Source organism: Rhipicephalus microplus, chromosome 2 (genome assembly GCF_043290135.1).
Source record: "Rhipicephalus microplus isolate Deutch F79 chromosome 2, USDA_Rmic, whole genome shotgun sequence".
In the NCBI taxonomy this organism is placed as follows: Eukaryota; Metazoa; Arthropoda; class Arachnida; order Ixodida; family Ixodidae; genus Rhipicephalus; species Rhipicephalus microplus.
This window is the reverse complement of record NC_134701.1, coordinates 91500658-91515624: the sequence shown is the minus strand read 5'-3', so window position 1 is coordinate 91515624 and position 14967 is coordinate 91500658. Positions and strand designations below refer to the sequence as shown.

The 14967-nt window shown below is 45.1% G+C and overlaps 1 protein-coding gene and 1 non-coding gene across 2 annotated transcripts in view; one reads left to right on the top strand and one right to left on the bottom strand.

Annotated features, from left to right (window-relative positions):
• The window catches only part of LOC119170801 (transient receptor potential cation channel subfamily M member-like 2), a 257355-nt gene that overhangs the window by 215794 nt on the left and 26594 nt on the right, over positions 1–14967 (bottom strand). The window lies entirely within an intron of this gene.
• TRNAT-CGU (transfer RNA threonine (anticodon CGU)) lies at positions 9573–9645 on the top strand. Its single transcript has one exon. It is a non-coding gene; the product is annotated as a tRNA-Thr (tRNA).

Here is a 14967-nt window from a genome sequence, read left to right as displayed (position 1 = left end):
ATCAAAGCTCACTCTAATGCTTCACACAGCCCTTCTCTAAACTACTACAACCTGAGCTAGAGCAGTCTGGTGAACTGAAGGGAAAACATCAGGCACTCACCGCATCGATGTCGCTGACGCCGGCCGATCCCGCAGCTGCCAACCACTGTTGAGAACGACGGACCGATCCCGCCGAAGCCACCACTGTTGCGAAAGACGGCGACGCCAACCCGGTCCCGATGGCGCCACTGCTTCCAACTCCGCCGGGAAGGTCACCAGCCGTTTGGTAGCGTATGTTTATCAGCTCGCGACTGCTTCTGCGCAGAGCTGATAAGACGAGCGGACGAGACGACGGTGAGTTAAACAAGGTTTATGTACAGCATATATACAGAGGCGTTACAATTTCGGCACTGGGGCCGACAGAGACTCGAAGAGCCGAGATCTCCTCTCTAACACATAGGTCAGCCTTTCGCCTAAGACCGCTGACTCACACACATGTCGGCTCTCCGACATGGGGACCCCTCTCTCGTAGGACTGCCGATCGCGACGCGCCGCAGGGCTTCTTTTATTTACACCGGGTCCAACCAAAATGTCCAATCAGAAGCGCCGCTGGTCGTCCGGGCAGATTCCGCCAATGGGGCCGCCGCGCCATGCGTCAGACCACCTGACACGAGGACGCCGGCTCGCTGTCACGTGCGCAACTGACTCACTGCACGTGGGCCAGAGGAGCGCCGCGCGTGTTCACGCCGTCGAGGTGATCGCGCCAGGCAGACTGTGGGCTGGCCTTGACCCAGATTGCCTTTTTCAGAGGCACGGTCGTTTGACGAGGACTCGCTGGCATAACACCGTTGTCGCAAGGATTTGGCGATGCGCTCTTTTTTAGCGCTCGTTCTGTGACACACACCATAAGGCGAGAGCATGAACATATGTTTCTAACACCACTCATTCCGTCTACCAATCCTGCCAATGAGGTCACGAAGATTATTAAGTCGAACATTCACCCCATAAAGGAAAACATTGACGAACCGACTATCAGGAAGACACGTCATGGATTAACAATATTAACAAACGACCATAACTCTATTACAAGGTTAAAGAATGCACTTGAAAAGAAAGCAATCACAAGCATGACATTATCAGTCCGTTTGCCCCAAAAGAGAAAACCTCGCGTCAAACTCACCGGTGCATAGACTCCGATATTCCAGCCGCCAACATCATCTCTCAACTGAACATGCGCAACCCGAACCTACATTTAGACCCGACCACATGCCGAGTAGCGGTATCGTACAAGGAGCGATCGGGCAACTTCACACATGTGTTCGAAGTGGATCCTTCCACCTGTCACTCACTGCTTGCTCAGGGACGAGTTATGCTCGGTTGGACTGCATGTAGCGTGAGTGAGGACTTTCATGTGCCATTGTGCACATATTGTGCGACATACGGCCATACAAGAACATCTTGCCCTGTCGCCAACGAACCTGAAAAAGTGGTGTGTACGAAGTGCACGGGAACACATCTTGGCGAAGCATGGATTAGAATGAACGACCCAGGAATTGTTTGCAACGAATGCCAAAAGGTCGCAAGACCCAGTTCTCATCCAACTGGACACGAAATGTGTCCTATATTACAAGAACGTGTCGTCCGCATGAGAGCCAGACCGAACTGTGGATAGTCTAAGAGGCGTGCACATCAAAAAGAGACGCAGCGGCCTTTATAACGTGCAGTGTTATTCACGGTTTCCTACATTAGTGCGCGCATCCTTTTCGACTCAATTTTATGGACCACATGGAGGTCGCTGCTTTTGCCGCTATTCTTCCAATCATGGCATATTCATACACAAAATTACACCAGATAGCACACACTTACAAGTAACTACACATCCCACAACATTGCACGATATTTCTTTCCTCAAGATATTTCCTTGTGTCGCGGGTCACACTGCAATGCATGAAAAAAGGCTCCTTGCAGTTTTTCGCATTTTCGTTTCAGGGAAGGCGTCGCGCTTCTCATTTAAAATTAATCAGAACTATCATGAGACTCACAGCAATAACTTGAAATTCTTAAATTCTTATAGGCTAATCTGGACCTACACGTGATGCCACAAAATTATTGATAGAATACATGACGCAATTGACAACATCGCGATTTCGCCTTCATATGTGGCCCGCCCATCCAAACAGGCACTGTTCAAGGCATACCACACACCATAACAAAGTTCCACGCACCGATCCTCGCGTCATGCTTCTAGTACACAACACTAATTTTGACTTATTTCCATAACACGTAACAGATTTGGTTGTTGCAGTAAAGTGTGAAAGCCGTAACCAAACATTAATACTGATAGCTGTATATGCCCCGCCGCAAAGACCTATTGATCCAGTTCTAGATGAGTTGCAAAGTATAGTTTCATTAATCACAGGTTGTACTATCATCATTGCCGGAGATTTCAATTCTAAGCATAGAATGTGGGGGCCGATTATAGGGGATGTTCGCGGCTCTCAAGTAGTCCAATTCGTGACGGCGAATGACTTAGTCATATTGAACAACCCCGACTCCCCTCCAACTTTCACAACTCCGTATGCAGATTCATGGATAGATTTAACCATGGTTTCGCATGACCTCACTCGCGATGGTTACCATTGCAAGGTTCTCCAAATTCCTACCCTCTCGGACCACAGCTACATGGGATTCTCGTTCTCGCAAACACATACCAGCAGTGCTGAACGATTAACTAATCTAGGAAGAGCGAAAATTCTTAACAAATAAAGGACGACACTTGGTTCACAAAGATACTCGGCTGCAACATTGGGTCACCTGAAGCCCTATACATGGTTATAGACAAGTTTTATGCCATGTACTCCGCTTTAAGCCAACGTTACTCACGACGCATAACATCGCGTAGTAAATCAGTTAATGGTTGGTGGACACCAGAATTGACTATCGAACGTAAGCGTGTTCGCGCTATGCGACGACATATCAGCGAACAGCCGACCCCCTCCTTCGAGACATGTATCGCAAATTGTACGTTGACGCATTCTCCACCTACAAGGATGAAATCAGGAAAGCAAAATCATCGTTTCATAAAGACATTTGTGACTTTCTTACTAAGAAATGTTTATATGGTGATGTTTTCAAAACACCATTTCAAGAACACCACCAAGTAACTTTTCTTCCTCCTCTAGATTTACCTAACGGTACTCGCACAACTTCCGTAATGGAGTCCGCCCGGCTCCTACTCGATGCATTGGTAGTAGTGGACAGCTGTTCTGAAGACAACATGCACCACACTATCATCATGCGTGACAATGTGGTTAGTCCTTACCCGTGGCATAGCTCTTATTTTCCTTTTACAACATCTGAGATAGAGTGTGCGATGAAACAGGGCGATTCACACTCTGCTCCTGGACACGACGGATTAACCTACCCATTCATTAAAGGATTATTTCAATACTATCCTCAATTTTTCTATTTTATATTCAATACCGCCTTAAGAATCGAACACTTCCCGCAGGCTTAGAGAACAGGAAAAGTAATATTTATACCAAAGCCAGGTCGTCCGCTCAATTTGCCAAAGGCATATAGACCAATAGTAATGAACTCTGTCTTCAGTAAAGTATTGGAAAGACTCCTAAATGCTCATCTGCATAATTTCCTGCACAATAATCATCTTGTTCACAACAATCAATACAGTTTTACGCATAATAAAACTGCTACTTTAGCACTGTACACACTACGAAGCAAATTGGCTGCGTATAAGGCATCCAAACTTCCTACCATATTGATATCTCTTGATTTTGTAGGACCATTCGATAGCGTTTGGCATCCTGCAGTCTTCAACTCTTTACGCATGCACAGGTGTCCACAAAACATGTACTGCCTACTCAAATCATTTTTATCGAACCGCACCTTAAGTGTTCAAACCAATGTCGCACAAGAGACAGTTTACACAACCATTGGCAGCCCGCAGGAATCCCCTATAAGTCCGCTACTGTGGAACATAGTAATGCACAGCTTACTCAATCGCCCCATGCCACCCGGCGCACACATACAGGTGCACGCGGACAATACCATCCTTGCCATCACAGATATATCAAGACTCCGGTTACAACCAAAGGCTGAGCATGTCCCGGCTTCAGTATCCGGGTGGGCACGAGAACAAAAAGCTACAGTAAGCGCCGAGAAGTCCTTCTTCGTGTTCTTTAACAACAGACACATGGGTATACATCAAAACGCCGCCCATCTGTCCGCATGGATGGCGTTTTTCTCAAACCCAACAAAGAAATTAAGATTCTAGGCGTATTATTTGACCCCTCTTTATTTTTCCATGCCCACATTGATAACATTAAAGGAAAAGCTGAAGTATCCGCGTCCCACCTTCTCGCATTTGTTAAAACGCACCGTTCACTAAGCAGTACACTCATTAGACGACTCTACCGTCATATGATACTGCCCTCTCTCACATATGCATCTCCAGTATGGTGGTCTATGTTCCCATCAAAATTCATTAGGGCGCAAGTTTTATCAGTTCAGCGAACTGTCTTAATTTCTTTAATAGGTGAATTTTACACCAAACGTACGTTATCCCTACAGATTCTCGCTAAAGCGCCTCCGTTACCACTATATAGTTGGACAGACTATCTGCAGAATTTTCCTTATTCATACTTCTGAACGTAACTTACTATGGTGTAAAAACATTAAAACCGGCTGACATACTATATCCATGCAGTCCGTGGGCTCATCCCCCCTGTAAAAAGTATAAATTTAGTTTCACTAAACTCTTACCATCACAAGAAGCGGTTATTTTCAAAACAAAATTCTTTCACGTATACATTGACGACTGAGGCGCGTCATACGCGACGGGAGCGGCATATATTGCTTTGACAAAGGATGGAAGAATCATAACTGTCAGGAAATTTTAGATCCGCAACGCTTCAAGCGCATACGACACGGAAGTAATTGCATTCCAAGAAGCACTCCATTTCGGTTTTACAAATAACTTTAACACGCCCGCCCACATTTACACAGACTGCCTATCGCTTCTAATAAAACATTCATGTCTCACTGATAACGATGAAAAAATTTGAAACATCAAGCTGCTTCTTAACAGTATAATCTCGTCAGGCAAAATTATAAAACTGTATTATGTACCTGGTCATAAGGGAATTTTGGGAAATTAACTAGCTGACGCAGCAGCTGTATCAGGAGGGAGATCGGGCTTCGTTTAGTCAAAATATCAATTCGGTCAATACGGACTCAGTTTCATAAGATCTTGAATTGATATTGGCACACCCATTGGCCGACTGAGGGACCTGACAAAACGCTATTTAATTGGATCACAAGTCCGTACAAAATTCCTCAATCGTCCCCCCCCCCTCCTAAAAGCTTAATGCACTAATTGTCTGGTCATGGACACTTCCAGTGTTATCTTCATCGATTTAATATACCTGCATCGGACAGGTGTATGTGTGATGCACCTTGCTTGAGCGAACAACATTACTTCAATGAATGCCTAAACACACAACACATTGTGACCCATTTACGTGTGCACAACAGTGATACAACACTACCCGCGCATTATTGTGGGCTACTGACCAATAAAAAATTTCCTGCGTATCTACTTCAGTTAGTGAATGTCATGTGCAACTCTGTTTCCATTACATCCACGTGACACGCATTAGCTACCAACACTTTATCAGGACGTCGCTTCATACCCCAAATCACCTCCCTTACAATCGTAGTCTATCATAACTTTTGCGTGAATGCTCTCGATTATAGTCGCAGTTATGCCAACAAAGGTGGGTGAAAACATCTGCGACTGATAACGATAGCATCACTGCTCCATTTTCCCTAAGTACACGAACCATAGCATCCGCAACACTTGCACGAGTACCTTTCCCTGCTCCCCCTTCCCCCCCCCCCTTTTTTTTTTTTTTGAAAAGCTTGTCACTATTTCAAATGGCGTCTTGTCTAAGTTCGCAGCGGCAAACAGACTGCTCAAGGTTTCTTGTAGCATCACTGATTGGAACGAAAGCCCGACGTGCCTGGCTACACTGCTCCTGGTGAAGAAATGGGCTTCAACATCAGAGAGGCAACTGCTACCATCCTCGTCAACGTTTAGCCCATCCTCAGGACCACTGGCTCGCATCCCACTTCTTCATTTTGTTTGGACTTTCCGCATTCAACGACAACGCACTTTAAATAAACATGAAGTAACACACACACACACGCACGCACACACACACGCGCGCGCGCGCACGCATGCACCCCAAACACTGAAGTTAAGGAAATACACAGTTGCTGCATGTCGACCTGGTAATTCCTGAGAAGCTAACTGGTTTATTTATTGCATTTTCATGCCGCGCTCATTAGGTTTTACTTTTGTCATTGTTTTTTTAACTAATTGGCTCTCTAAAAAAAGAACTTGGGAAATTCCCCCTCTTCGTTTATGTTAGATTGGCTTGAGCCCGCTATACCTCCTGGTGGTATGGGCTACCCCCTTTTTCTTTTTAGTTATTTTCACATATAGGGGGCGAAAAAAGGGCACACACACAAACCAAAAAAATCTATTTACGCTGCTGCACATGCGCTTCAAGTGGCCTGTCATTTCCCTGGTGTTAAAGACGACGGTCTTTTGGGGGGACCTTTGACGCAAAAATTTGGTCTGTCTGTCTGTACATTTGTCTGTTTGTTCGCCCTTAACGGTACCCTAAACGGCACTAAAGTGGCCAAACGATACTCCAAACGGCCGACCCCCTTCGCAGCACCCACCAATATTGCTCAAAATTCAGCGTTCATACTTCTGTGATTGTCAATTAATTGATTGATATGTGGGGTTTAACGTCCCAAAACCACTATATGATTATGAGAGACGCCGTAGTGGAGGGCTCCGGAAATTCAGACCACCTGGGGTTCTTTAACGTGCACCCAAATCTGAGCACACGGGCCTACAACATTTCCGCCTCCATTGGAAATGCAGCCGCCACAGCCGGGATTCGAACCCACGCCCTGCGGGTCAGCAGACGAGTACCTTAGCCATTAGACCACCGCGGCGGGGCAGATTGTCAATTAAAAAGCAATTATTGCACATATTTGAGGTAACATAACACGTATATATTCTGTATGTGCGTCTTTTGCTAGAAAAGACATACATAAGTAATTCTAAGGACCACAGCGTTTATCACGCTGCGCTGACCATGCAACGCTTGCACGAAAAGGCAAGTGTTTCCAACGCTTTGCTAAGACGACACGGTGGTGGCACCTGCCCGTCGCATTGCGTTTTACATCTTATCACCTCTGAGACGGGTGCGCACGCCCGTCTCAGAGCCGCACGCTTCGTTTTCCAAGATAACTGCCAGATGGCACTCATGTCTCACTTGGTACGTGACTTGATGCGCTCGTTCGCCTCCGCTCCACGCTCGAGGCACTCTAACGCAGCGCCTACAGAATACCATTCACCGATTTTCTTGCGCAGAACATCAAATAAATGTTTCGTTCTTTCTCTTCAGACGCAAGACTATCGTCTTTCGACGACATTTTCTGTGTAACATGCAGATACGGGGCCATTCTTTTGCGAAATAAAGTCAGTTGATGTTTAGCGCTTGCCCTGTGCACTGCCTTCATCTCTTCCAAGCTAGTTCTTTCTTCCTCAATGCGCTAAAGAATATGACATCTGGGATACAACACCAACTAGCCCAACAGGAAGTTTTATTCACGCTACTGCCTTTAAAAGATCGTCTTGACGTCATTGAAAAATAGAAGTGAGCACCGACGCGCGTAAGCATAGCGCCTCGGCCCATTCTAGCGTCACGATTTTGCTGTCTTCGCCACATAGCGTGATATGGGTTCACGTGAACAAAGTGAAGTTAAAGCGCCTCGGAAGTAAACATATATAGGAACCTGAAACACCCATATCATATCGCTATGGTGTTGTTCTTAGACGCGGTACCTCGCGATGGTGGGCTCAGAGGATACATAAAAAAAGTGTTATATTAAGGGCGGCGAATACGCTGTCGAAATGTCACGCGGCCTCACGAGTAAATTCTACGAAATTAATGCTTGCATTAGTTGCTCTGACATAAAATGAACATAAAGTAATTTATAATCGCGACTTGTGACATGAGTCATAAAAAAACAAATTTCGGCAGCTGTTGTAAATGAAGCTTTATAGCGTGACGCGGCGAGCGTGACCAACAACGGATCAGACGCCTGAAGATAACTCAGCGAAACACGAGATCCGTCCACAGCCATCACTGGCCCGTCCAAAGTAAATGCGCACACACGTTGATAATTGATTGATATGTGGGGTTTAACGTCCCAAAACCACTACATGATTATGAGAGACGCCGTAGTGGAGGACTCCGGAAATTTAGACCACCTGGGGTTCTTTAACGTGCACCCAAATCTGAGCACACGGGCCTACAACATTTCCGCCTCCAACGCACACACGTTCCATTTGCAAAGGAAAGTTTATTGAACCTGTACACGCAAGCGCTACAGGTGCTTATTATCTGAACTCATATAAATTGCATTGGAGACAACCCATCACATTTGCTCATTTTAATGACATCAGCACATTTCTCTTGATTCAGTAAGTTGGTGTATCCATACAGGCACATGTTCGCGTCACTATATTTACAAAAAAAGTGCTGAGAAAGCCATGCAAATTTCATCAAATATTCTGACATCACTGCTTACCCGAAGCTCTTCTTTTTTTTACCAGCAACGAACCTCAAGTTGTCGATATGCGTGGTAATTAGATTAGCACAGAAAAGAATGTGTACGCATGACTCGAAGGAAAACCTCATCCGACGGCTATTGCAAACGGATGAATGAGAAGCATGCGAAGGTTCTGACGGTGGAGCTTCCATTTCTCGTTAAGATGCAACCGACTGCAGCGCATTATTGCATATCTGTCGTGCACATAACCGTGTTATGGAACATCCCTGTCTAACTGATACATTTTTACTTTTAAGGATGATGATGGTGGTGATGATGATGATCATTTGTGGGGTTGAACGTCCCAAAACCACGATATGATTATGAGAGACACCGTAGTGGAGGGCTCGGAAACTCGACCCCCTGGGGTTCCTTAACGTGCACCCAAATCTGAACACACGGGCCTACAACATTTCCGCCTCCATCGGAAATACAGCCGCCGCAGCCGGGATTCGATCCCACGACCAGCAGCCGAGTACCTTAACCACTAGACCACCGCGGTGGGGCCATTCTGACTTTTACTATGAAACAGAAAACTACTAGAAAAGTATTAGGAGCCGCTAAGAAACTGTCGCGTAGAATCTCGCGCAGCTTGCCTAACTGAACTTGGAAGCTGTGGTACATTTCAGACCTTAAAAAACTGTCGACATCTCTCTCTCTCTCTCTCTCTCTCTCTATATATATATATATATATATATATATATATATATATATATATATATATATATATATATATATATATATATATATATATATATATATATTTATATATATATATAGTGTTTTCACACTAGTTGTTTGGCTTATAGATGGCGCTGACTGTCACTCCTACTTCTAAATTCACATATAAACCCCAAAAAGTGGATGGAGGGACGGCCGCTGTGATAGCTCAGTGGTTAGAGCGTCGAACGCGTTATTCGAAGGTCGTAGGTTCGATTCCTGCTCACAGCTGGTAATTTTTTCATCCACTTTTCTTTCTTCTTCCTTCTTATCTACATTCCATTGGTTCTAATAACTTCCCCTGTACATTCCTTGGCATTACTGTCTGTTATATCTCATTAATATTGTCTTAAAACACGGAAATACGAGCCCTTAGGTATACACTTCTCTCCCGTATTTTATATATATATTTCTCACTCTCACTTTGTCTCTGTCTCTCTCGGTGTGTATGTGTGTGTGTGTGTGCGCGCGCGCGTGTACGTGCGTGCGTGCACGGGGTGTGTGTTGAGGATTGTCCTTTGTACCTATAATGCAAAATAGAAACACAACTAATACTTAAACGTCTTAATGATGCAATATTCATTCATAGTGCAAGCCAATATGCTCCCCCAAGCGGGAAGGACGACACAGTGACGAACTAATTACAAGACCAATTCCTACGCAAGTAAAAATAAAGTAAAAACAGTACATGAAGAATATTTCACAACCTATAGCCTTGTTGCAGATGAAGAATTACTTCCGAACCGAACTGCACAGTTCACCCCCTTTGAATAACACCACCACACATAAATACAAATATTAATTTCAGCCTTCAAATTTATATTCCCGGGCATATAACTATGCAGTTCTGCAGATAAATGCGAGGCAGTGGGTTCGTTTGCAGGTTGCGGCGTCTGTACTTAGACAAGAAGAAAATTGCAGAACCTTCGCGTAATTAATACATCAAATTGTGCAGTTTAGTGTGCCCAAATAAAGTACGATTACCATGCAGATTGTTGCTAGACTGATTTAAGAGCAGCTGGGTGTTTTTAACGCACACCGAAGTCCAATAAATTTTACTCCATCAAAATACGACCCCTGTGACTGGTAATCGCATCCGCGTCCTCTTACAGCGGAGCGACGCTTTCGCCGCAAGCTAACAGAGAACAAAAGAGAAAGCGAGCCGAGAGTTCCGACAAAGGCGCGATTCGTGAACGGTGCCTTGCACACGTGCCGGAATAAGGAAACGACGCCCGTGGCACGGTTTCCACGGGTTTGACCTCGGCCGTATTCCAACTCACAAATTGCCGCCGTTGGACGCAGCTGACCTGGCGGGTCAGCGATTCTTTCACGGGACAACCTCAGCTCGACACACCATCATTAACCCGACCTGCCAGAAACAGCGGAATAATCGATCGTTCCTTGAGTTTCTTTCTAACGTGAAACAGTGTACATGTGAGAAGTAAAATTTAGGATTTAGGAGCAGCAGTTTGTGGGTTAAGATTTTGAAAGAGAAACATTGTCATGGCTACAAATAAAGATAAAACACGAGCAAAACAAAAAATACAACAAAAAGTACGGTGAATGCAAAACGTCAATTAAAAGACCAATTAATAATTAGTGGAAATATTCGTGGTAAGTTGCTACGGACGTGAAGTGCAGAGCGTCATACCATATAGGAGCAATCCTCCTAGAAGAAAGTGCGATGCGATAAATATAATGTTCGCTATTATATGTACCGTTGACTACCCATTCTAACAACAAAGTAGTAAAAAAAAATTAGACGCCTTAGTATACCTCGGTAATATTTCATTAACTACAACACGCAGTAAAACTGTCATTTCCCGAAAAAGAGAGAAAGAAATTACCAATCTTTTTTTTTTTCAAGGACTCGTTTTAGTTGCATTTAATACACACGTTTACGCAATTTTACAACAACCAGTGCCATAGTTTCCTACCACCAGTAACTGCACTGTGAACATGTAAATCGAGCGTACTGCGTTAGAAGAGAGAGAGAAATAGAAAAATAAGAAAGAGAATACGAAGGAAAAACCCGAGGGTCCCTCGGACTATATATCGCCAAGACGACTCGACATCTTAATAAGTCGAGATGCATCAAAGACTGAAATGTCAAGCCAGAATCCGCGTCCCATTTCTTTCTTGTCCAACCTCATCTGGCTGTGCATACTTCTACGACCTACCACACAATCAATCCGGTAGGCGTTTCTGCCCCATACCAGGCCTTAACAGGAATGGAGTGCTGCGATAAACCATGCCCCCCCCCTCCCCCCGCCACCCTAAGAGGAGTCCTGCGCACGCTTAAAGTTTCATCACTGCTCTTCATTTAACACTGTTTGTTATGCATGGAGGAGGTATCGTAATTTTGTTGCATTTCGACCATTACATTTTCATATACAGATTATATGTTCCATTACTTCTATTGTATGCCTGGACTTCTATATTCCGATAACACTCAACAAAAAAGCGGACTTTCTCCGTCAAAGGATCTCCCTTTCAGCCAACGGCGTCGTTGTGCCATTATGATGTCGCGGCCGAACACCTTGCACAGCGCTCAAGAGGTGAATCTCGAAGCAGCGTGTCACATAGCGACCGCGATTCCATTGGTTGAAGGCGGGGGGTCCTTAGACCGGAAAAAAGCCGCTCTTTCGTTGAGTTATATCCGAGCGTAGTTGTCTTTCTTGAAGTCCACCTTCATTGCACCTGTTGGTGGTGATGCCGAAAATACGTGCAGGTTATCCTTGCATATAAATTTTGCTTTGTTTGAAGATTTTCGCTCGCGTACAAGATACGTTAGATGGTGTTTCGTCAGCCACATTTTTTTTTTTTTTCAGGCAACCTGCTGTTCAGCTCATTAAGGCTAGCGGAGACAAACACACGTTACAATATCCCTCGACTGCGGTCTTTGCATGCAGGATAGACGCAAAAACTGCAGGCGGGCGCCGCCTAGACCCGCAATGTCTCGCCTCAAGCTGTGCTTCCGCCACCTTTAGAGCCACAGTCACGTAGAACCGGCGTACACCTCACCTTCGCCGTAACGAGGCGCACGACTCTCGCTTCGTCCGTCCGCCAAAACGTGCGCCGACGTCACGTCTCCCGAGGGACACATTACAGCCACGACAGCATTGTGAACCTAATGACACTCGCACTAAGGTGTTGCACGTGAGTAGTTAGGGAACGCTCTTAAGTCGCCGCCAGTTAGCAGTAGCACGACTTTCTCGACCCTGTTTCCGTTGTCTCCCAGCCGTTCGTTCTCCAAATACCACGCAATGGAGGAGGAAATGAACCCGCGTTGCGCAATGCTTGCAAAGGAGCAGCTGCCTCAGCGAGGTGTAGTACCAGGCGAGTCGCGCGGCGCCACGCGAGCAGCTGCACACGAACGGCGCACGACAGCGAAACGCACAGAGAAGCGCAGCTCGAAGCAAAAGTACACCCTGTCGGGTTCCGCGAAACGCGCCCCGTTTGCCGTCGTCGTGTCGAAATTAGTTTCCGGACACGCGCTGACGCGACTTATTCGTCATTCCCATCTCGCGATTTTAAACTTCAGCTGACGGGAACGAATGAAGTACGTACATGTAGTGCAGGCTATGTATGGGCGACACTGCAGCGTGGGATGCGACACCGTCAGCGCGACGAGTCGAGAAATCCACGCCTTTTCCCGGGAGTACGTGCTGGGCGTTAATATTGATATTTTTCCCAGCAAACACCGAATTTCTTCGGCTAAAAATCCTGGACTCTCTCTCTATCTTTCTTTTTTTTTAGAACAATAGTGAAGCAGCTGGAATTCCAATTCGTTGATGCGCGCTTAGACACCTAAGAATTCAAGCAAACAGTTACTCGAGTGAAACGCAAAGCTCTGCACACTGACTCAGCCATCCATTGAGAAGCTCGACAAGCTTCTGACTTGGCTTGCAAATTGAAGTTCTAGGCCTCGAGCCAGAAAAGCGCTGTTAGGTTTATTGGTTGGTTCCTCAACACCTTGGCGCAACCCACCTAGGGGGATAGGCCATGAATGGGACGGTGCCTTGCTTTTTAAATTAATTTATTTCTTGAAAGAGAGGGTTGGATTAATTAGGTAATATAGGTAATAATAAAACTGTGTTAAATTTCTAAAGAAACCTTGAAAAGAAAACATAATAAACATACAAAAAAGAAAAAATTATACATAAAACAACTGAGGTTACTTATTTTTAGCATTCCATTCTTTTAGATTCTCGTAAGAAATTTGTAACAGCGGTATAAACGCTCCTGTGGCTAAATCCAAATGCGACTGCGCAAAATGAAAGAATCACCGGAAGTGTCAAGTTTAAGCCCAACTTTCGTAGGGGTTCTTCTAGTAGATGTTCCCTTTGAGTTTTGAATTTTCGGCATGACAAAAAGAAGTGCTCCAAAGATTCCCTCTCACTACAATAAAGGCACAAAGGCGACTGTGCCAGACCCGACCTGTGAAGGTAAAAGTTCAATGAGGGGACTCGACAACGCAGCCTGGTAATCACTATTTCTTCCTTTCTTGATGAACACCACTTGTTCTTCCAAGGAAACTTTAGCTGTGGGAAGTCTGATACGAAGGGGATTTTTCAAAGTTATTGGCCGTTGTGCGTTTTTTCAAAGCGTGCTGCTGTGATATATTCCGAAGTAGGCAAAATAGGTAAAACAGGACAATCAAGAGAATATACAGCTAGTGCATCTGCATGCTCATTCAGAGCTAAACCTCTATGGCCTGGTACCCAAACTAGTCGGACGAGTCGCACATGTGTAGGAATGAGCGAGTAGAAAGTTTCTAAGGTACGCGAAAAAGTTAGTGAGCTTAAGGCAGTACAGACCGAGAGACAGTCTGTTGGAACAATCACCGCTGATAGATCTTGCGGCACTTTACGCAATGCAAGGACTATTGCCAGTAGTTCAGCTTGGTGAATAGGTGTAAAGATTGTGCTTGTATTGCTGTTTCTTTGTTCTCTTTCTCAAACGTGAGATCGTTTGGTCAACGAGAAGGTATACGAGACATTTATTGAGGTAGACTTTATGAGCGACAAACGATGGAGATGCAGCGTACAACCACCATCAAGTATCTTTTATTAACACTAGAAGTAACGACATGCCGCCAGAGTACGCGAGCCTGTGAAATGACAGCAACCTGACATTCACCCGCTTTACATCAAGTGACTGCATTTCATCGGGTAGACTTATAGCCGCGTGCGTGTCCTTTTATGCTTTTAGAACAAAAACAAGAAAAAAGAAACAGACATGTTTGGTTCCAGAATTCTCTGTCGTTTTTTGACGCATTACGCTTGAGCTCATCTGTGCCTGTGTGCTTCGCGCTTTTCTCAAACATGAATTCGCACCAATTCTCCCAACTGTGCCCGCTATAGATGTGCAATAATCTTTACCCCTAAACCAATAAGCGACACGCCGTTTCATTTAAACCAGTACGATCAGCAGCGCTTCATCTTTGTTTGCTTCCCTGATTTACCTACGCGTCGCTTGCTGAAATTATACCCTGTAAAGCACAACAGGAAGCGACGCTAACGGAAGTAAGCAGCTACATCAAAAACGTAC